The sequence below is a fragment of the Vicugna pacos genome, chromosome 18 (genome assembly GCF_048564905.1).
Source record: "Vicugna pacos chromosome 18, VicPac4, whole genome shotgun sequence".
Lineage (NCBI taxonomy): Eukaryota > Metazoa > Chordata > Mammalia > Artiodactyla > Camelidae > Vicugna > Vicugna pacos.
The window spans coordinates 23400623-23424626 of record NC_133004.1 but is presented as its reverse complement, the minus strand read 5'-3'; the positions used below and the strand labels follow the sequence as shown (position 1 = coordinate 23424626).

The 24004-nt window shown below is 49.5% G+C and overlaps 1 long non-coding RNA gene across 2 annotated transcripts in view; it reads right to left on the bottom strand.

Moving 5' to 3' along the window:
* Positions 1–24004, bottom strand: part of LOC140687067 (uncharacterized) — a 64748-nt gene that overhangs the window by 4658 nt on the left and 36086 nt on the right. The window contains exons 2-5 of one of the 2 annotated variants that reach the window (XR_012061121.1): positions 5211–5397; positions 3583–3779; positions 3037–3182; positions 2222–2851 (exon numbers count right to left, since the gene is read on the bottom strand). This is a non-coding gene — a long non-coding RNA (uncharacterized lncRNA). Of the gene's footprint in view, positions 1–2221; positions 2852–3036; positions 3183–3582; positions 3780–5210; positions 5398–24004 lie in introns of those variants that run through there. The other variant, XR_012061122.1, reaches the window with a different exon arrangement.

The following is a 24004-nucleotide window of genomic DNA, read 5'->3' as shown; positions in this document are numbered from 1 at the left end:
AATAAACAAAACTGTTCCCAATGTCACTGGACAGTAAATAAATGAACACACACCCAACTGAATGCTTAAAATTACAAAGACTTAGAATCCTGAGTATTGGCAAGGATGCAGAGTGTTCTCATGAAGAGAAATGAAAACTTGTCTACACATATGCTTTAAACTTACTTATACACTAATGATCATGGCAAAAGTATTCATAATAGGTCCAAACTGGAAGTGACCCAAATGCCCATCAAATGGTAAATGAATAAGCAAGTCATAGCATATCATACAATGGAAAAGCATCAAACACTTAAAAGGAACAAACTCCTGATGTAGGCAGCAGTGTGGAAGAATTACAAGTGGGTGATACTAAGTAGAGGAAGCCAGACTGAAAGTAATCCCCCTGAGCAAATAAAAAGCTCTCCGAATAACAGCATGGCGTATGGCTGTCTTCATAAAAAGCATGACCCATGGAAGAAAAAGATAGTAAACTAGCCTTTATACGATTAGATCAAGACAGTGTGGAAGTAAAAAGCCCTGCACTGGGAGGAAATGTGCATGTGGACTGCAGAAATGGCAGCTGTGCATGCGACTGTGCAAGTGGCAATGCGGAAATAAGCTAGGATGGCTTTTCTATTTAATTAAAAATTTTCCTTGCTTCATCCTTAATAATCCAAATCGATTATTTGCAGATCTCATTATGTTCTTTTACTTGGTAAAAATGTTTTCAGTACTACTGGCCAGCAGCCTAAAGTTAAAATAAATCATTTTCCCTCGAATATTTGATCTGTTTTTTGTCACACGTCCGTAACCACCTCTAATCATCACTAGGGGGCTCACATTATGCTGACAAAGTAATTGGTTTGACTAACGTTTAGTTTCTTAGGGTTCGTCCTAACAACCGAAACTGATTTGTGAGAACACATCTCAAGTCCCAGATTTGGTAGATGGAGGGGAACTTTTATTCTCTGACGAGTTATTCAGGTCCATGTCTCTTACCTATTTGTAAAAACTGGCTTTCCCTGGTCAAGCATTGCCCGCTCTGGCGGACTTGCCAGAAATACATGTTATCAGACCCAGAGTGGCTGTTAGAAAATGCTGAGGGATTAAAAATCACTCCTGCTAGAAAGTGAAAAACACATATTCTACTTAAAGTATGTCAGGGCTCTTTTACATAGAAGTTTGTCACATTACAGGATATTTTAGTTTGGAAAATTAGTTTCAGTAATTACTTCTTTGTAAAACTAATTCCTATTTTGGAAAATTAGACTCAATAATTACTTCTTATTAAAAATAAATCTTGCTATTTAATGTGAGCCACCCTAAGAGAAGTGAATAAGCCTCATTATGTGTTTTTGCCATTATTCTTAACAGTGTCAAAAATAAGTCCTGGAAAACAAAATCACACTGAAAATTAGTCTTAAAATGACTGTAGCTAAGAATAGCTTTGTTTTTCAAATGCAAAATGGGTTGATAAAGTTCGATAATCATTTTAATCTTTATATTTACTGCTGACTTTATTTTAATTTCTAGTTCTAATTCAGATTTCATTATATGATTAAAGAAAAAAGTGTGCATCGCTTCTAACAAATGACCTAACACTTGATTTCGAAATTAAATTCAGTTATAAGAAAAAATTAGAACTTAATATTTTTATTCCTAAAAAGCAATTCAGTATACAATTCTAAATACCTGGCCTAGAAAATCAATCAGAAATTGGGAAAATGGTTAAAGTAGAAGCGTGACCATTAAAACATTATTTCTTATAGTGAGTAACTGTAGAGGCATAAATTAGTGAAACAGAATACAGTCTAGAAATGTGTTAGAGGAAAAGTTGAATAAATTAAATTATGATATTTTCATGTTATGAAATGATACGCAATCATTAAAATCCGGTTTTGAAGCAGTTTTCATGATTTGAGTATGCTTAGCATATAGCATTAAGTAAAATTTCAATAAGCAGAATACGAAATTACATTTACACTATAATTCTAATTACACACCCATAAAGAGACATGCACACACCTGTCAGACATGCACACACAGGAGGACCAGGACACTCTACACTACAGCCTTTTTTTAAAGCAGTACTTTGCATCTGTCCTTATTTCCGGAATTCTCTTGACTTGGAATCTGAATCATAGAGACAGTACTTTCCATTCACCTTTGTTTCCTCCTCAGCTTGCTTCACTTAGCATACCTGTATGCCTATATGCCTCTCTAATGGATAGATCGATAAAATATGAAATCGACTTCCAAATCATTAGTTATTTAAAAACTTCCAAAGTTGATTATGTAAAGAAATACGTAAGAAGTAGTCTTTACCACAATTTTCAAATATTTAATGCAGTTTTTTAGCCTAAGTTATACCAAAATTAATTCTACAAGATTCCAGTGGTAAAATGTTAATAAATTAGTGTTCAAAAATTTATTTGACAGATCAGGCAAAATTCTGTAGAAAACAAATTTAAGGAACAAATGTTCTGAGTAACTGAGGTGAAGGAGGTAAAACATACACGGGAGGGAGTGCCTGTCTGGTCTCTGGGAAGTCTGATGAGCTCCCATAAGTTACCCTCACTTGGGATAATAACAAAAACTAGCATGTACATGTTAACGCTTGCTGTGTGCCCAGCCCTGTTCTAAAGCCTTTTACAAATATGAATTCATGTAAATTCTCAAGACAATCCTGGAAGGTAGTTATTACCATCAACTTTTTACAGAGTGGTCACACTGAGGCACAGAAAGGTCAAGTATTTTGGTCACCAGCTGTGGCAATTGTGGAGTCAAGGTTCCAAACCAGCCAGGCTGCCTTCAGAGCCTGCACTCTTGATCTCACACACACTGCCTCAGAGGAGAAGTGGTCTCAGTGCTAGGGCATATAAGAAAAGGACATGAATCAGGGTTAAAATTGTCATGGATGGTTTTGGTAAATTTTGTACAATATTTCATATCTCTGAGTATTTCGATTTGATCACAACTTACAGATACATTATAAAGAGCTACTCCATCCACCTCTGCTATTTTTCTGTTCATTTGGCTGCAGGTTGTACTCACTTTTACTGTTTCCTAAAAATTGCTTGATTCTTCTTGCAGCAGTTTGGCCTTCAGTGTCCGCTAACTTGGTATCAGTTGGGTGGCCCTTGAGGAACTGACCCGAGTCAGTCATCTTCTTCAGGTAATAGCTTAAGGAGAGTCTATAGCTGGTGTGTGAGAAAATATTTCCCTTAAATACTCATTCCATTTGGACTCTAAAATTATTGTATATACTTTTAGTTTCTTTACGTGTTCCCTATATACATGCATTATATATTAGTTTTTTAAATCTCAATTTAGAATTTAAAAGCCACTTTTTTCTTCGATTGGGGAATACCAGATTAAATTTGCCATAAAGTTTTCTTAAAAATAACAAAAGTGGGGACGTTGCTCCCAACAAGTTGCAGGCCTGAAAGTAACGCGGGCGGCCCCGGGGGCAGGAGGGGCGCTGGGCCGAGGCTGCTCCCCCCCCCCCCCCCCCCCGGGCCCTCCGAGGAGGCGGAGAGCCGGTGCCACCCTGCGCTCCGGGGGTGGCCCTGAAACGTGTCCACAGGAGAAAGCACTCACCTCTTCAAACCAGCTGTTTTTTCGCTGCTGGAAGCGGAAGAGCTGGACCAGGGCTGGAGGGGCAAGGAGGCGGCCGAGGGCCGGGCGCAACGGGCCACAGGCTTCCCTGCGGGCTGCGGCTCCGGCGGACCCCCCCGGGGGCTGCTGAGACAGGGCTGAGGCTCCCTTCACTAACAGCTTGTCAGCAGTTACCCCATCTGGCAGGTGAGACAGCAAGACAAGTTACTCCCAGGCTCCAGAGAACAGAGGAAGCATTCTGAGAGCATTCAGGAAGGGGAGTGGCAGCCTGGGAAGGAGGCAGTTCCAGGCAAAGGGAACAGAAATGTGAGCAGCTCAGAGGTGACATGGATCTTGGCAATTGGTGTGGGGGTGGGGAACACTTAAAAAGGCTGCTAGAGGCTGGGCTACTGGGTCACAAGTGGGAGAGACAGATGCAATTTTCTACTCTCCAGGCAGCTTGCCAGAGTTGTACACCCAGAACTCTTGTCTCTCCAGCCTCATCTGCGTCAACCCCGAGTCAGCACGATGGGCACTCACGCCGGCCTGGGTGGGAACTCTGCATTTATATGATCTCCACATCCCTTTGGGGTCAGAAACTCTCCCGTCCCTGGGGCTGTGAAGGGTACAGGGAGGAATGAGACGGCTGCTGCCTTCAAAGTGCTTTCTTATGAAGGCAAAAGAGGAAAAAAAAGGAAATAATGCAAATGTCCAACAAGAAATAAGTTAAATTATGGCACATTGAATGGGGTTAAGCCATCATTAAAATCTGTGGCTCAAGAACTTTAAAAGAAATGCTCATGATATTGGGGGAAAAGGAGTATTTCAAGTGTCCAGTGGGGTTACGGCGCATGTTTAGCACACGCGAGGTCCTGGGTTCATTCTCCAGTACCTCATCTAAAAACCAACCAACCAACCAACAAACAAACCTAGCTATCTCCTCCCACCCTGAAAAAATAATAAAATGCCTAGCAATTTTGTGTTTTAGAATATGCACAGACAGAAAGACTAGAAGGAAATGTTAATAATCTCACTCTTTCTGTGGCAGATTTTTTCCTAAACTATTTTACGAGCTTCCAACTATTCAATGCTAATCATCAGAGTGGCAGTAAATATTCCTTTAAAAATAATCATTAGCTTCATGTCACAGAAAAAAACAATGGTGAGAGTCAGTTGTGGACCCCGCATTACCTGTCATCTCTTTTGGCCTCAGCTTTCTCATTTATAAAATGTGGACCTGAAGGACAAAATGAGAATCTCTTCTTCTCTGAAAAATTCAGGCTAACTTCTGGAGGACACCTGAATTTTGAAAATTGACCAGGTTCCTCCTCCTGGAACCAGGCGGGCTGAAACAGAATCTTGAAGGAGGGGAGGCTCTGGATTGATGCGGCAGGGAGGAAGGGAGGGGAGGTAAAGCTGGCAGAACATTGCTGGGCCACGTGTTGGAGACACGGCCAATGGAGGATCTATTCTAGGGAAAGAAGTGCGTGTAGGGGAAAGAGCCAGATTGGACTGAGGCCTGCAAAGGACGGTCAGGACATCTGGGGGTTCACAAAGCTGGCTCCATTTGGAGGTGCCAGAGGCTGGAGGTACCTAGAAACCCCTGGGGAAAGTGAAGCACAGTCACTTACGGCAACGTCTGATTCCTGCAGGAGGCAGTGTCCCTCATACCAGGGCCCGCACAAAGTGCTGGCCATGGAGGTGGTGGGAAACCAGGTGTCCCTGGCCTGGCCACAGCACCCAGTGGTTGCTCAGCAATTCTTTACCAAGTGAATGTCACTGGGAAGGACATCACATCTCCAGCCTCAGCTGACTCATCTGTGAAATGGCAAGTTAGGAAAGAGGAAAGATTATAATTTGTTGGGGAAACAGTTACGGGAACACCCCATATTCCTGTAGGGTAGTGCCAGCTCTGTTTAGAGGTGGGCACATTGAGGCTCTGAAGGGTTGAGTCCCTTGTCTGGGATCCCAACTGGTCCACGACTGCAAACCCAGTTTGTCTCACTCCACCGCCGTGCATCTCTTCCAACCTGAAAAGCCAGGTGCTAGAACCAGGTTTGGTGGGGAGTCAGAACAGAAACCAGGCGCAGGGTGACAGATCGTGCACACGGATAGGGCTGACTGTGGGCGGGGGTCCCGCAGGACTCCCCTCACCTCTAGGCAGTCCCTACAGAGTCCCTACAGAGCCTTTGGCAGGGATGGTTCAGCTGGAGGGCGGGGTGGGGGCGCAGGACAGTCGCCCCGTCCCGCAGGTCCAGCAGCTCCGTGGGCTCCGGGCTGCCAAGCTCCCAGCGCAACCTGAGGCGGACGCGGGTTTTTACAAGGTGGCCTCAGGGGCCGCCTCCAGTCGGTGCCAGTTTTCAAAAATTAGAAGAAAACTGACCCGGGGACCAAGCCCGCGCGACCCGCGGAGGGGGGTCACCACAGCCCCGGCCCAGCCTCGGGCTCTGGGTAGGAGGAGGGGAAAAGGTGTGCGTGTCTGCGTCTGTGTGTAGGGTGGTATTTAAGCCCAGGGAGGCGAGGAATGGCCTGATGGGGGGAGGGCGAATGAAACCTTTTAGGTCATTCAAGGTAACCCTCTTCAGGGGCTAGTAACCATTTGGATCCTCAAGACTCATCTCCCTGCACTGAGTCCTATTCAGTGACTGCGGGCGGGAGGGAGTTTGAGATCTAAGTCACACCCTCTGGGCCGGAAGCCTGAGGCCAGAGAGGGGAAGTGATTTCCTCAAGGTCACACAGCAAACAATGCCCAGCCGGGGCCAAAGCTCAGGTGTCTGGCCCACCCTCCACCATCCCCAGAACCCAGCCCCCAACAGCCCTGCGCTGGGTGGGAGGAAGAGGTAGGATGGGGACTGGGTGGCTGGGTTTGGTGGTGAAAGTGCACGGTACACCCTATATCCCCAGATGAGAGTGCAAGCGAGCACTTTCCTGAAGCCTACGATCCAGGAGTCCCTCTTCGGGCGCCTCCTCGGGCGGGGCCGCCCGGGTGGGTGTGAGGAGGGACGAGGGGGCGCGGGGTGCCCGGCACCCGGTTCCACCTCCTGCGGGCTGGGACAGCGCAGTGCTCGCAGTCCCTTTAAGAAAGTTCGCCGGGCGAGTTCATCAAAGTTTAAAAACAGGTGGAGAAGGGAAAGCGGAAAGAAGACAGGGGGAGAGAGGAGGAGGGAGACAAGGGAAAAGCCGCGCCGGAGGCTGGCGCGTCACGGCCGGCCGGGCGAGCCCGCACTGGGCTGCGGGGATTGGCTGCACCTTCCCCCGGAGACCGCGGGGGTCGGGAGGGGGCCCAGCCGGGTCCCGCCCCCCACCCACCCACCGCGGCCGCCGCCGCCGCCCTCGCGGGTCGCAGTGAAAACGTGGAGGCGGCGGCCGCTCTGGCTCCGCTCCGGTTCCCATCGCCCCTCCTGCTGCACCCCCTTCACGCCTCCCGCACCGGCCGAACCTGATGTGACCCCCAGCCCGACACAGCGGCTGCCTCTCTCGCCGCCCCGCGCGCCCCTCACCTCCCCCACTGGCCCCCACCGCCCCCCACCCCAGCCCCGCGCCCCTTCTCACCTCCTCGCCGGGCCGGGCGCCGCGCTCGCCCTCCGCGTCCCCTCCCCCTCGCCACCCCCAGCCCACCCCAGCCCCGGCACCATGAGCAACCTCAAGACGGAGGGCGAGCACAGCAGCGGCACGGGCCCGGGCTCCCGCCGCACCCTGGAGAGAGTAGGGCCTGCGTCCCCGGGACTCGTCGGGTGAGGTGCACGTGGAGGTGGGCGGGAGTCCCGGGCGTTCGGGCCACCGCTCCCGGCGCCTTCCCTCCGCTGCCCTTCTGCTGGGGAGGGGCAGCCCGCGTCCGGCGTGCGGGGGGTGCGGCCGGGACGGCCCCTCGCCCCTCGGCCGGGCTTTGTCTCCCAGCCCGCCCCGGGCTCGTCGCGGGCAACGCGCCGCCCGCCGTCTGTGCGCCCCGCGCCTGCCGCCCGCAGCGTCCTTCGTTCTCCGCTCTTGCGGGGCTCGCCGCCTTCCCCGCAGGCGCTCCTCCTGCGCCTCCCCGACTCCCGCCTTAGCTGGGGGGAAGTGAGGGATTTTTTTTTAAACACTTTTAAAACTGTCATTATTTGTTGTATTTCCAAACTGGAAACTGTATAAATTTACAACAGCAATAGGTTGGATAAAGTTATAAATGAACCACTGCTATATGTAAGACTGAACCTCACATTACTTCGTTTTGTTTTGATTTCCGTTTCTTGGATTTTTTTTCTATTTATGCAAATAATGCCATTAGGATTTTGATATGGATTGCATTAAATATTGGATCATTTTTAGTAGTATGAAAATTTCAACAATGTTAAGTCTTCCAAGCCACAATAAAATGTATTTCTATTTATTTGTCTCATTTCTTTTAGCTGGGAATGTTTTATAGTTCTTAGGGTACAAGTCTTTCACCTGCTTGGTTAAGTGTATTCCTAAGTATTTTATCCTTTCAGATGCTATAGTCAATTGGATTGTCCGCTTCAGATTTGGTTATTGTTAGTGTATGGAAACAGAATTTATTTTGAGTATTATTTTTAGACTGCAAGTTTGTGGGATTCATTTACTATTTTGTTGACTGTGCTCTTGGTTTGCTTTTCTAACAGCATATTGGTGGAATCTTTAGGGTCTTCTACTTACAAGATAATGTCATCTATGAACAGAGATAATTTTACTTGTTTCCCAATGTTTATGTCTTGTATTGCTTTTTCCTGTCTAGAACTCCTAGTACTGTGCTGAACAGCAGCGGTGAGCGTGGGCATGCTTACCTTGTTCCTGATCTCACAGGCAAGGCTTTCTGTCCTTCCCCTTTGGGTGTGATGTTTGTGGGCTTTTCATACATGGCTTTCATTACGTTGAGGTAATTACCTTCTATTCCTATTTTATTGGCTGTTTTTATCATGAGAGTGTATTACATTTTGTCAAATAGTTTTTCTGCATTGATTGAGACAGTCATACGGTTTTTGCCCTTCCTTTATTTTGTAAACGTGGTGTATTACATTGCCTGGTTTTCACGTTAAACCATCCGTGCATCCGAGGTAGAAATCCCACTTGCTCGTGGTGTATGATCCTTTTGATGTGCTATTGAATTTTATTTGCCAGTATTTTGCTTAAGATTTTCACATGCATATTCAGCAGGAGTGTTGGTTGGTAGTTTTCTTGTCTTGTCTTCATCTGGTTTTGGTGTGAAGGCAATGCTGGCCTTAGAGGAGGAGTTTGGGAGCGTTCCCTCCTCTTTGATTCTTTGGAAGAGCTTGAGAAGGACTGGTGTTAATTGTCTTTAAATCTTTGGTAGAATTTCCCAGGGAAGCCATGTGGTCCTCAGCTTTTATTTGTTGGAAGATGTTTTTTGCTTGGCGTGGGGTTTGTTGTTGTTGTTTTTATGCTCAATCTCCTCATTAGTTACAGGTCTGTTCAGATTTTTTTATTTCTTCATGGCTCAGTCTTGGTAGATTGCACATTTCTAGGAAATGATCCATGTATTCTGGGGTATCCAATTTGCTGGCATGTAATTGCTTTTAGCAATCTTTTACAATCCTTTTTATTCTGTGACATCAGTCATAATGTCTCCTCTTTCATTCTTAATTTTAGGTTTTTGAGCCCTCTTCCCTTTTTCTCAGTTTAGCTAAGAGTTTATCAGTTTTGTTGATCTTTCTCAGAAACCTTTCTTGGTTTTGTTGATTTTTTTCCTATTTTTTTTATTCTCTATTTCATTTATCACTGCTCTAATCTTTATTATTCTCTTCCTTCTGCTGACTTCACCCTCATGGTTTAAATAGGACTTATTTGTATGCCAAAAATTTAAAATACACTTACCTCCAACCAAGCCCATTCTCTGGAACTCCAGATGAGCATACCATATCCAACCAACTTCTGACTGTCTTCACAGGGACTCCCAATACCAAAATGTCTAAGACTGAACTTAGCCTTTTGCCCTTTAAAACGTGTTCCTTTCCCATATTCAAGGTGGTAATTACTTCTGCAGGACTTTCCCTGTGGCAGCCATGATTCTAAGTATATTACACCGATTTACTCATTTAATCCTTACCAGCATCTTTAGAAGTACATATTATCAATATCATCTTCACTTTACAGATGAAAAACTGAAGCACAGAGAGATTAGGTCACCTCCTCAAGGTCACACAGCTAGCAGTGGCAAAGTGAAGATTTGAATTCAGGCCCTGTTGCTCCAGAGGCAATGCTTTGAACCACTGTGCTGCCTCATTCTCGCACTGGTTACCCCATCACCAAGGTTGTATACCCAGGGACTGGCTTTATCATTTCTCCCCTTCATCTCTGCATCTAAGCAAATGCAGAGGATTTGTCATCCTTACATCCATCGCCTTCCTCTCAGGTACAGTACTCCATTTTTGCAGATCTACTCAATGACTCTTCAATAACTCCTCAACAAAGAGAGAGCAAAGGCATGATTTCTTCATGTGATCTGACTGCACGGCTCCTCCAGCTTCACCCCTTCCCATTCCCCACCCAGACAAGATGCTCTGGCAACACTCAGGTGCTCCTCATGCCCTTTGAACACAACATTGTGCTTTTCCTGCAGATTTTCTCCCATCTGTTTACCTGAAATGCCCTCCCCCTTTCCAAATACTTACCTCCGAATTCCTGTGCACTCTGTTAAGATTTAGGTCAGAGTTCCTTTTCCAGCAGGCCTTCCCCAATATCTCTACCACTGCTGTCCACCCAAGTTGGCTGGTTAGCTCAGCCCTCCATGGTTCCACAACTGTGGTCCCATCATTGACTTTTCCTGTTTCAATATTCATTCTGTCCATCCCTCTGCCCTTCCCACCAGAGCCATTTGCTCCTTGAGGGCTATGATGACACACAGTCATTGTGAGATTCTCTATCACCCAGTATACCGACGGAAAAAATCGTAAATTTAATGAATTTTTCATGTGTGAATAGACATAAAGAGAAACTGAAAATAAAATGCCAGGTGGTGTTTATTAGTAAATTAAATGTGCATACCTACAAGGGAAAGAATGGACACATCTTGCTGGGTTATTGAATAAGTATTAAACACCTGCTTTGCACCCAGCCCTGGTCACTTGCAGTGACTGACAACATGACAAACAGTTGAAACGTTTGAACTGAAAATAAGAGTATTCTGATTAAAGCCAGTGTATCAATTTGCAAGAGGGTTTCTGGAACCTGAATCAGTCTCCAGATGTCAGCCACCCCTTGGGAAGTGTCAAGACTCCTCTTGAGTCTCTAGAGCTGCAGGAAATACTAGAAAAGAAGAACCATCACATCCTTGTCTTCCCGGTCAGCATGGATGAGAAGTCCAGGGACTGTCTGCCCTGGTGCTTTTCTCAAGTGTCTCCTTGGCAGGTGTGCTCTGGACAGGACTTCCCTGAAGCTGATGTGGTGAAAACTCAGGTGCAAAGGTGGCTTTGGGACCAAAAATAAGCAAAGGAGACCAAAGCCAAATTAGATTTTTCAGCACGCTAATGACATAGCCTAGATTATGGGATAGCAGCTGAGTTCACCAAAGTGTCACTTTGAGGTGTGACCAAGAGCACAACCCTCAGCACTTAATGCTTTGGAGTATGTCTGCATGTGATAATTAAGTCATCCACTTAAACATTTCTTGAGACTCCACATAAGCCAGGCACCATGACACATTCTGGAGGTAAAAAGAAAAATAGGTTTTATACTCACGAAGTGTGTGATTTAGTGAGTGAGACAGCAGAAAAGACATACTTAAATAATGATACAGGGGCAGGTTACAGGAAGCAGGGGGCCCTGCCAGAGCAGAGGAGCCAAGACCCCCTGTGGAGGAGGGGGTGGTGGGAAGAACTCATTATCTGGAACAATGGCCTGACCGTCTCGTTGCTGCACAGCACGTGCATGCGGCCCTACACTAGAGATACACCCAGTTCTCCCAGTTCAACGAGGACGACTTCTGTCTCTGAAGATTTGCCAATTCTGGACATTTCACATAAATGGAATCGTACAGTGTGTGGCCAATCATGTCTGGCTTCTTTCACTCAGCATCATATTTTCAAGGTCCGTCCATGCAGCATGAATCAGGATTTCTGTCTTTTCCCGGCTGAATCATATTCCACTGTGGTCATGATGGTTTTAAAGACAGGTCTCATTCTCTTCAAGCAGAAACCCAGGCCCCAGAAGAGGGTTTGTGGGGTGGTGGGGGAATGGGGAGCCCCTATGAATGGCCCTGTGTACCTGGTCCCCTGACCCGTGGTTGCTCCCAGCTCTGCCTAGAGGCTGCGCAGGAGCTGGAGGGAGGCTGGGACAGCACTGCCCCTACAGCGGGCGCTCTGGGAGGGTCCGGGTGTGAGCAAGGCCACAGGCTGTGGTGGTCAGCTCCTCCCTGCCAACCCAGACGGGCCCCTGCTGAGTGGCTGTCGGCCTGGCTGGCTGGTGCAGAGGCAGATAGGCTTGGAGAGCGGGGGACAGGGCAGCTGTGGAGTTGTCTGCGGTCAGCAGGACCCGGTCAGCCTGCTGGGTCTCATGCTCGGCCAGGCTGGATCGTGCGCACCGCGGGGGTGACTCCCCAGGGCTGACTGTGGCAGAGCCCTCCAGGCAGCAGCCCTCATCAGACCCCTGTGGGCCCTCAAATGGCCAGGCGGCCTCCGGACAGAATCAAGGTGAAGGAGACCAAGAGAAGACCGCTCACTCTGTCTGCTTGCTCGAGGCACAAGCTCCTGAAAGCCCCACACAATTTCCTGGGATTCTCTCCTAAAGAAGATGCCCAGGGCCGGCTCTGCCCAGACCCACCGGATCAGAATTCCTGGCACCTGGAATCTGCATTTTGAGGGTTCTTTAGGGATGCACTGGGTTTGAGAGCCCCTGGTAGAGTGCTAAGAGGTTTGGGAGCGAGAGAGCCCCACTTTAGTGGGGCTGCTTGATTCTCAGCAAGTTACAGACATTCTCTGTGCCTCAGTTTCCTGATTTCTAAAATGGATATAATAACTGTCATCTCAGGGTTGATTTGTGAGGATTCAATGAGGCAACAAGAAACTGCTCAGAAATTGTTAGCTGTAATTAGTAGTATATTATTATTACACATATGATCCAAATCAGAACTGTCTGGATATTGAAAGACAGTGGGGAAAGGAAGCATTAATAAATGAGAGAGAGGGGGTGGTTTAAGATCTGGAGAGTTAGCCTTGTGTTGGGGGAGCGGATCTGGCTTTGAATCCCACCATTCGGGCTGTCATTTTCCCCCTCAGTTTCCCCATCTGTGCGAGGGTGATGGTAAGAGCTGCCCTCGCTGGTGGGCTCTGCAAACTGTAATGAGCTGTCCTGTGTCAGGGAGAGGAACCTGCTGCGAGGAGGGCAGAGGCCTGACGCTGATGCAGACTGACCACTTGTGTCTGGGCCGGGCCAGCTGGCCGGGGTGGCTTCTGTCCTCCCAGCACCTGGGGCCCCGGGCCCCATCCTGTCCGCTCAGGCTGGACTGGTTCCTCAGGCCCCAACCAGCAGGGGGCAAGTGGGGCCAAATGGCCCTGTGACAAGAACCCATCTTTCAGGCCCCATCCCATCAGTGTATCATGTGACCCCTTGCCAGGCAGGCCTCTCTCTGTTCCAGGTCGGGGGACGGGGCTCAGGCATTGAGCTGGGTGCTGAGGTCATGATTAGCACAGCCGGCTGGGCCCTCTGTCTGTCTCTCCTGCCTCTGCCCGAGCCTAGGCCATCCTCCCTTCTCTCCTGGATGACTGTGGCTGCCTCCCCTTTGAGTTACCTGTCTTTGTCCTGGCCTGGGCCACCCCTGTGCCTGAGGGACGCTGTTGAAACTGGAAGCTTATCTACCGCGACCCTCCCTAGAGCCTTCTGTGGCTCCCAGTGACCTCGCCGGCCCTGCCTCTCCACTCCCAGCTTGACCTTCACCCTTTAGGCACCTCAGTGGAGCCAGTTATTTACTCGACAAGTATTTACTGAGCTCTGACCAAGTGTGAGACCCCACACCAGGCAACGGGAACTGAGAGGGGCCCAGATGGGTACCTGGCAGCCCCTTCACCCACTGGTCTGTCCCATGTCCCCTGGGGGACAGTGAACGCTGCTCGTTGTGCACACAGAGCCAGCCTGCTCTCCCTCCGCCTTCCTCTTGCAAGGTCCCATGTCTCAGTCTCTGAGTGACAGTCTGGTAAGGGATGACAGTGTCCAGGGCACCCCCACGAGAAGGGCTGGAACAGCAGGATAGTTCCGATGTCAGAGGCGCCCTGGGGTGGGTTTGGCAGGCAGACGGGGGGGATTCACTCCACCTCCGCCCTGGCTGTGAACCACTATCAATTCAACCTTTGGAGGCTCAGTTTCCTCACCTGTGAAATGGGCGTGATGGTGCCTGTGAAACAGGCTGCTGTGGGTAAAGGCTCAACATGGGGCCCAGCACAGAGGCCCGCTTGATTTGATGCTGCTGTCTCTGTGGAACCCAATTCGCTGGTGGGAGCTCCATAGGCCACCAGAATGGCTGCCTGGCTCCCTGGTGGGACTGAGTCCCAGTTCCCCCGAGACTCCCCTTTCCAGCCTCAAGACCACTGGCACGACCCTTCTGCTCGGAATGCCAGGCAGCGGACAAGGTGTGGCTTTGGAGATGTTCCTATCCTGATGACACACTGAGTCCCCAGTGGGGGATGCTGGGGTCTGAGGGGGTCACACTGGCTGGGAGCCCACCACGGGCTGGGCACCAGCCAGGCGCCTCCCCTACAGTGTGTATCCGCCCGCAGCAGTGCAAGGGGTTTATGGCATTCTGCCATTTCCACGTGGGGAACTGGGGCTCTAAGGGTTGAACTTGTCCTCAGCCTCGGAGCTGGCAGCTTCTCTGCACTGGCTGGACCCCAAGGCCTGTGCTCCTGACATGGTGAAGTGGGACAGTCCAGCCCCAGGTCCCACCCCCACAGGACGGCCGTGCACGTCCACGGATGCTGACAGTGCTGCAGCCTCCTGCCTCCTGCCTGTACCCGACCACGCCAACACCCCTTCCCACCCCAGGATCCTCGTGGCCATTATAAAGATAAGCAAACTGAGGCATGCTCAGATGGGACTTGCGGGACCAGGCAGGTGTGGAGGCCTCCTCTGCCCCGACTGCTGTGGCTTCCGGGCTCCTTTCCTGGGTTTTTCCTGGAGACACAAACTTTCATCCCAAACGGGTTATTCAGCGACTGCTGAGTAGATAACAAGTGTCGGTCAGCGTGGTGACTGCCCTTACGTGTGGCATCACACTGCACCCACCCCCAGTGCCACACACCCAGGACCTCAGTTACAGACTGGGGCAGACTTAAGGGGCTGCATTCTTTGCCCCCATTTCCAGATGAGGAAACGGAGGCTTCAGGAGGGAGGGTCGTGGTGTGCTGGTGAATGGCTGGGCCCTGGCTCTTCCAGGTGGGGTGGGGACGAACATGCCCTCGGTTGTAGCGTCCGCTGAGTCTGGGGGCTTCAAGCCACCCGTGGTTTATCAACCAGCTCACACAATTCCTGACATGAGACAGCTCCAGCTCACCCTGGGCAAGGGGAGTCCCCAGGTCCACGCTGGCAGGAACGCCGAATCAGGACTAAGCCCCAGCCTTCAGCCTCTGGGTGAGACTCTCCCCACAACCCGACTGCTGGCCGGCCGAGGGCAGCGTGGCCCCTGGGAACCCCAAGACTCATCAGCAGGACCCTCGCCCTCCCTTGCAGCCCCACCCCAGGCCGGTCCAGCCTCGCAGACAGCAGGACCAGACCCACTGCTCGTCCCCAGCTGTGAGCCACCATCACCCCAGTGGGGAACGCGGGGGCCTGGCTTCAGAAAACACAACTTACTGCCTGGGGAAAAAAACCTGGGTGATGTTCTTGGTGCTACGTGAGTCTGAGGCATGGGTGCAGGGTAAGGGAATGGGGCCTCAGGGACGGCCAGGCGACAGTGGGCCTCCTCCCCATCCGCTGACCTAGGTTTGGGTCGGAAGAGGAAGAGAGGCAGGATGAACAGGAGCCAGGGGAGATGGGCATCAGGCATCGCGAGCACAGCAGCACCCAGTTCCGGCCGCCCTGCCCTCATTCTGCCCCTCTTGGAGGGACACCTGCTCCCGTGGCTTGGCAGAGGCCCCGCCAGCCGCAGCGTGTCTTGCACTGGCCGGGAGGGGGCGTCTGCAGGCCCTGGCTCCTTTCCCCTCCTTTGCTCTCCCCTCTCCCCTGCAGAAGCATATTAAGTATCTCTGTCTCAACAGCAGGTGCGGGCCAGCCTGGAGGCGGGCTCAGCCCTCCACCCGGCGATTCCTGCGTCCCTGGGAGAGTGGCAGCCTCTCCGTCCCCTCTGCCAGCCCAGGCTGCAGGATTCTGCCTCCTCCTGTTCATCAGGACAGGAGCTCCCAGCTGAGGTTTTGGGCCGGTGGGGCCTGGCCCTCCAGCTGCCAGAGCTGACTGGCACCCCTTTCTGAATGGACTTCATCTGCCCACGCGTCCATTCATTCACCCAACTTTCACCAGATGTCGTCTCTGCACCAGGACCCCGGGGCTGGGCCACAGTGATGGGTATCCAGTCTGTCTTAGTGGAGTCCACGGCTTAGAGGAAGATGGACAAGGAAACTGATAAACTCTTTGCAGCCTCACAAGTGCAGGGGGGAGGTCTGTGCAGGGACTGGGCAGACCCCGAAAGAGAGGGCAGTACTGCCGAGTGGTTAAGGGCAGGAAGCTGCAGCCAGACGCCCCAGGCTCACACCTCACTTCTGCCTCTAAGTTACCTAGGAAAGTCACTCTTCCCCTTGGAACCTCAGCTTCCTCATCTGTAAAATGGGTTGCACACTCACATCTGCTTCAGAGGGTTGTAAGGATTAAATGAATGAACATGTGTTGGGATTAGAACAGGACATATAATAGCCAAAACAATTTTATAAAAACAACAAAAAACCACAAAGTTGGAGGACTTAGCCAACCTGATTTAAAGACTTATATAAACCTGGGGCAATCAAGCTAGTGTGGTATTGGTAAAAAGACAGACACATAGATCAATAGAACAAACAGAGAATCCAGAAACAGACCCCCAAATCCATAGTCAGTTGGTTTCTGTTAAAAGCACTCAGACAATTCAGTGAGGGTAAGATGGTCTTTCCAATAAATAAACAAATGCATGGGAAAAAAATGAACATCTACCCTGACCTTATACTATGTATAAAATTATGTTGAAATGCATCAAAATATAAATGTTGAAATGAGACCTAAATATAAAAGCTAAAACTAAAAAAAGCTTCCAGAAGAAAATACTGAAGAGAACCTTTGCAACTTTGATTTCCTAGACAAGACATAAAACACATGGACAACAAAAGGAAAAAATGGATAAATTGGCCTATATCAAAATTTAAAACTTTTGCTCATTGAAAGAAACCATTATAAAAACAAAAAGGCAAGGCTCAGAATGACAGGAAATATTCGCAGTCTGCATATCTGACAAATCGCTCGTATCCAGAATGTATATGGTCCTCATGTAACTCAATAATAAAAACACAAACCACCTACTTAAAAACAGGTAAAAAGGTGGGGAGGATATAGCTCAGAGGTAGAGTGCACACCTAGCATGGGCATGCATGAGGTCATGATTTCAATTCCCAGTACCTCCATTAAAATAAATACATAAACCTAATTACCTCCCCCCACCAAAAAAAAAAAGGCAAAAGATTGAACAGACACTTCTCAAAGGAAAATATATGAATGACCAATAAACACATGGAAAGATGCTCAACATCATTGGCCACCGGGGAAATGCAAGTTAAAATCAGAGTGAGACCCCAGGATGCACCCCTCAGAACAGGTCAAATTTAAAACTGGTAATAGTCAAGTTGGTGAAGATGTGGTGCAACCAGAAATCTCCTTCACTGCCAGTGGGAACGCACAGCCACATCCTCCCTTTGGGAAGCAGCTTGGCAGCGTCTTACGAGGTAAGCATACGCCTATCCCATGCTGCAGTCATTGTCCTTACACAGAGCAGTGGAAGCCCAGGAACTCACACAGACGTGTACACACGTGCTCACAGCAGCTTCGCCCACAGTAGCTCAAAACTGGAAACCATCCGTTATCACCTGTTCATCAACAGGTGAAGGGACCAGCTGTGACCGACCCATACAATGGAACGCTACTCAGGAATAACGAACAAGGGCAGACTACCGATGCATACAGCAACAGGATGAATTGTCACAATGAATATGCCGAGTGAAAGAAGCAAGGCGTTTATTATTACTCCACTTACATGAAATTCTGGGAAGTGCAAACCAATACATATGTCAGGAGGCGAACTGGTGGTCACTGGGACGAGGAACGGAGTAGGGGGCAGACACACAATGGAGCAAAGAAATCTGGGCTTGGGTGATGGAAATGTTCTGAATCTTAATTCTGAGTGGTCTCATGAGCATCCACAGCTGTCAGAACTATTGGATTGCACGCTTTAAGGAGATGCCGTTTATTATACAGAATACCATCTTTTTAAAAGTCTTTGCAGTGAAGGGGGAAAGGGGAAAAGAGCAGAGGCAGCCTCCCACCCGCTTCTGAAGCCTCCAGCAAACTGCTGATTTAATCCCCTAAAGGCGCCCTGGGCCAGCCGACCACCCGAGTAAAAATGAAGGGGAACAATCATTTGGTGCATTTTTCATCAACTGAGATCATTGGTATTAATCAAGCTGCTAATTCATCTGGATCTGTCCCAGGAGGTCCAAGCCACCCTGGCCCGGGCATGAGGAATGTGCTGTGCCGGGTACGTGGCAGGATCTCATTAATCGTATGTTGAATGAATGAATAATTTGCCCTGCCTTCCTGGGAAGGTCGTCAGTGGCGGATGGGAAGCCGGAAGCCAGTGTGGGCAGCCTGAGCTGACCCTGGGAGAAGCCCAGGTCGGCCCTCCCTCCTCCACGGACAAAGCCCTTTCCAGGACACTCAGATGCTGAGGCTTGGAACAGCGGGAAAAGGCAGCGAGGACCATGCTTGAGTTGGCATTAGGGGATGGGGTGGGCAACAGAGCAGTGCAGCTTGAAAGCCAGTGGGCAGCTGACCTGGGGCCAAATGCAGGCTCTTCCCAGAAACGTCCAGTCCAGCTGGATAGAAGTCTGTAGCTGGATAAAGCCACTGGGGACAGTTGAGCCAAAGGGTCTTGGTTGGGGGCCTGAATTCAGGTCAGTCACTGCTGGCACTTCTCTCTTGGTCTGTCTCCAGGCTGGACACCATCAGGGCTCTAAGATCCTGAGTTTCCTTGTCAAGGCAGGAAGTGACCTGTGGGTCACATGCTTTCTCTCTGCCATCATCTTGAGTTCACTGACCACCTAAACCAGCAGTTCTTAGATGTGGTCCAAGGACCCCTGGGCATTCAGTGGGTTCTTCCTTTTCCAGCTACGTATCTGCGTGAGGCTGGATGTTGGACCTCATTTCAGCCAAACAAAATATCACAACACACTGAATGCAAAAGGTGACGTGAGAATCCAGCTGTCATCTCTGAAGCCAGACATTAAAGAGAGTTACAAAAGTGCGACTCCTCTCACTATATTTTTGTTTTGGAAAACATAGTTGTTTTTCAGAAAAAAAATGTTATTTATGTTAAGATGTAATTGGATTGTTATTTCTATTGTTAAATGAATTCATGTATGAATCTTTCTCAGTGTTTCAGTTTTCATTTCTAACATAGTAAATATCAATGGATACAGCCCGCATACATAGAAGCTCTTTGGGATCCAAAATCGTTTTTAAGAGGTCAAGTCGTGTGGGAGGGAGGCTGAGCAGGGAGGGGCCCAGAGAACGTCACAAGGGGAGAAAGGGTCTCAACTCACATAGACACTCTGTCAAAAGTAGAGGTGTGTCCAACGCACATTTTGGCCAAATGGCTCACAGACTATGAAAATCAGTATCTGGCCAAAGGCAAATATCACCATCACAGAGACAACTCCTGCACCATGAAAATTTGTCCAAAATTGTATTCAACAACTGATTTATTAACCATGTTAGAAATTAGTCAGCTCACCTGCCCTCTAGAAAAACCTGATCAGGGCGAAGGCTTTTCTCTCCATCTCTCAGACTCTTGACATGCTTCGTGAATGCTGTCTCTGAGTTCTCCCAGGAGCCGTCTCAGACGGTCTCCCTCACCTCTGTGTTTGTTGCAAATATTTTTACAGGTGCTTATCCCATAAATTTTTTCATGCAGTGGCTAGGATGGTGATCTTCATAAACCTCGGACCTCTGGTCCCAGACCCCTTATGGATGGAAAGATGCAGCTATCCGGCCTCCCAGAGACCAAGGGCAAGGCCAAAGCATGAACAGCAGTTTGGGCCCAGCACACGCCAAGCCCGAAGCTCTGGCACATCCTGGCCTGAGATCCCCTTGGAGCTGACCTTGAGGCCCCCACTTCCCTCTGCAGGATGGTGAGCCCGACAGCCCTCCAACAGCATGACTTCAGCCAGGTGCTCCAGGGGCCACACCACGGGATGGTGGCCAGAGATCAGCTCCAAGTGCCCATGTGGTAGGCTCACAGAGGAAAGTCACAAGCTCAAACGGCAGAATCTACAAGGGGGCGTCCCGGCGGTGGGGGGTGACGATGCTGAAGAAGGTGCCGGGGATGGCGGCAATAGTGGCTGCCACTTAAGTACCTCCCACATGCCTAGATCGCATTCCAGTCCTGGTCCTGACTCTCACTAGCTGTGTGACTTTGGGCTAGTTACTTAATCTCCCTGTGCCTTGGTGGCCACCTCTACACATTGGGATTAATGATATGGAGGGCGTCAAGTGGCTCACCAGGCTGCTGGAGGGTAAATGGTGACACAAGGGAAGTCGATTCCACTGCTGTTACCATCTTGTCTGGTCCACTCCGCAACCAGGGAGGTGAGGCTTCCGGCCTCCACGTTACGGATGAGGAGACCACGCTGGAAGGCTGCAATGCCCGCCCGAGGTCCTGCGGCAGGTGCAGCGGGGCTTTGCGCCCACACCCGCCTCACTTCAAGCCCTCTGCACGTGCCGCTCTACCCGTGGCTCCTCATCAAAGCCATTCCTGTTTCTCAAAATCAAAAAGAAGCTCCTCTTTGCTACTTTAGACTCAAGATGGAAAGCATGATGAGCTAGTAGAAGGGTGCTTGGCTCGGCCACTTCTTGGTTGCATTCCTCAGTCTTCTCCTCTGCAGAATGGGCACAGCGCTTCTGCCCTCCCTCCCATCCTGCTCTCTCTCCTCTCCTTTTCCTTGTCTCCTTCTTCCTTCCTTCCATTTCAGCAGATTGTGCTGGGCCACCACACCAGGCCAAGGGTGAATCAGACATGGATGCCCCTACACTTAGGCGCTCCCAGTCTCGAGGGGGAGTCAGAGATATAAGAAGCACCACACGGTGTGGCCAGTGCTTCCATGGATGGAGACAATGGGGACTGTGAGGGCCCTGCCAGGGGATCAGGGATGGCTTCCTGGAGGAGGAGGCACCAGAGTTGAAACCTATAAGGTTAGGGGGAGCAGCCGAGACAAGTGGGGACCAGTAGCAGAGCAGTGCTACTGGGAGAATGAGATGCACTAACAGGTGAAAAGTGCTCAGAAGAGTGGCCCCAGGTAAGTGTTAGGGGTTCTCGTGGCCGTCACTGCCGTGTCACTAGGCAGCGTGTGAATTTACATCCGTTACGTCCTCTAATTCTCGCAGCCACTCCGTAAGGCAGCTGCTGTTATACTAGCCTGTCTCTCTTACAGACGAGGAAGCCAAGAGAAGAGTTAGAGGAATTTACCATGGTCACAGGGCTCCTGGTCAGGGCACCCCCACACACACCCCTTCCTGTCTCCTCCCACTGCAGCGCCGTCCCCTCTCGCCCTGCTGTGGGGAATGGGACGCACAGCACTCCAAAGTGGCTCTAAGCAGGCACTCAACAGTGGTTCTCTGAACAAATGAATGGATGAATACATGAACAAACAAATGAATGGGTGGAGGGATGAAGGGATGAGTGAGCTCAAAGATGGAAAGAGGATCCCCAGTTTAATGGTGGGGAAGGGACCCCCAGGGCAACCCCATGCCAGCAGTAATACAAACACTTCCATTACTGTTTATGGCTTCCTGGGCCCATAAGCAAATCCCCCAGGCTCCTGGGGCTGATTAGAAACGGGGAGGGGCTGGGCTTGCTCGCGGGCAGCACCGGAGGGCCTGGTTCTGGGAAGCAGCTGTCTTGAGTCCAGATGCTGACACAACACCATCAAGAGAACCTCATTTGCAAACCCAGATTAGTGCCGTCCTGATGATCATATAAAAGAAGAATGGGCATGTAAAGTGAGCCATGAACAAGCCTGACCAGGGGTGACGGCAGCAGTGAGGAGCCGCGAGAGCTCATAAAAAAAGGTTTCTGCTGTCAGAACACATCTGGTGACTTAGGGATTCAGCTCAATTCTTTGTCTTATATCCTGGGGTGGGGGCGGGGGGGCTCTTTACCCCTTCATGTATCTACGACCAGCTTCATTAATAATACAGAGCTATATGGTACGGACATAAATATATAACAGTGATCATTACACTCAAGATGGTGAATTTAGCACTTATTAAGGGCTGGTGCTGCACCTGGCCCTGTTCAGAGCCTGTTACAAGCATCACCAAATCTGCTTTTGAACAATTTAAGACATTCTTGCCCTTCTGCTGTCTTTCAATTTGCCTTCCTGAGTGCATCTGACATACTTGTTCATCAAATTAACCCCTGCCCAACCCTGGCCAGAGGCTCTGGACCAGCACTTCCTGTTACAGGGAAATGATGCAGAGTACAGCTGGCCTTTCATAAGCCACTATTACTGTGTGCATTTCATAGCTTAGAAAAATAAAACGCTGTCTCACCTTGCTTTTTCATTGTCACTGTCACACCTCAGTGTTTCACTGTGGGGGTTGAAAGGTGGCCCCACAAAAGGTGTGTCCACATTCTAATCTCCAGAACCTGTACATGTGACCCTATTTGTAAAGGTCTTTGCAGACGTAATGAAGTCAAGGATTTGAAATGAGATCATCCAGGATCACCCGAGTGGACCCTAAGTCCAGTGACAGGCATCCTTACAAGAGACACACAGATGAGAGGCACAGCGAGAAGAGGAGGGGGCTGTGTGACAAGGGAGGCAGAGATTGGAGCCATGTGGCCACAAGCCAAGAAATGCAGGCAGCCTCCAGAAGCCGGGACAAGCAAGGACGTGTCTTCCCTGGAGGCTCAGCTGGAGCACAGCCCTCTGGTCACCGTGACCTCAGACCTCTGGCCTGCAGAACTGTGAGAAATGCATTCTGCGTTGCGAGCCCCTGAGTTTGTGGTAGTATGCTATGGCAGCCCCAGAAAATAAACACACTCACTAATCAGAAGTGAACATTAACGATGGGCTGCCACCCAGCCTGCAGCAAGGACCCAGCAGAAACAGGACACAGGCGGTCAGGATGCATGGACCGAACCCTCCAAAACGCCAGCAGATTTTATGAACACTTATTGCCAGAGACCCGACATTTTAAAGTCTAATACTCCTAAACAATGGGCTGTAAAGTCCCTAAACTATTCGAAAGTGGGTAAAAGTACATTTAAAAGGATGTAAAGCAAGGTCCTCATTCAGAGCTGCACTGCCCTGTCCATGGCCGCCAGCCACACATGGCCACTGAGTCACTGAAATGTGGCCAGTCTGGACTGAGATGTGGTGTAAATGTAACTGCACACCAGATTCAGACAGAGATGTGGAAGCAGAACATGGGATGGCTTATTAATAATGTCTTTATTGATTACATATGTGTCGTATTTTGGATATGAGAGTAAATTATTAAAATGAATTGCACCTGTATGTTTTCACTATGTAATGTGGCTACTAGAAAATAAAAAATTACATGTGTGGCTCCTGTTACATTTCAGTTGTTCCATGTTAGACTATATTGAAAATTTAGTAATTTGGGGAATTTAAAAATTGTGTGTGCCATTAAGTTGATTTAAAAAAAAATGGCAGAAAAGGCAAAGGATCCAAAAAAAGTCAAATGTTGATCAACTAACAGCAGCGGTGACCTTTCATTGCCCCCAACCCCTGTCCCCCAGCTGGCTCCAGCAGCACCACCATGTGACCACAGCCCTATGCTGCCCTCAACTGATCGGATCAAGAGGTGGACACCCCCCTGTTAGAGGCAGCCAATCATCAGGCTGCCCAGAGAGCTTAGCCCATCACGTTTCTCTCCCAAAGGGACACTAAGCAGCAGTGAGCGATGAGCTCAGAAAGCATAAGGCTCCCCGGGGGCTGCAGGACTGGCAGCCGAGGCCACAGAAGCCACAAACACAGCTGGCCCTGTGGGTTGAGCATCCTCAGATCAAAAATATATATTTGAAAAAAAAAAATTCCAGAAAGTTCCCAAAAGCAAGACTTGACTCTCCTCCCTCAACCCCTTGTGGACTCCCCCACTCTACAGATGAGAAAACTGAGGTTCAGAGAGGTCATACAACTTGACAAAGTCACCCAGCTCCCAAGAATGGGAG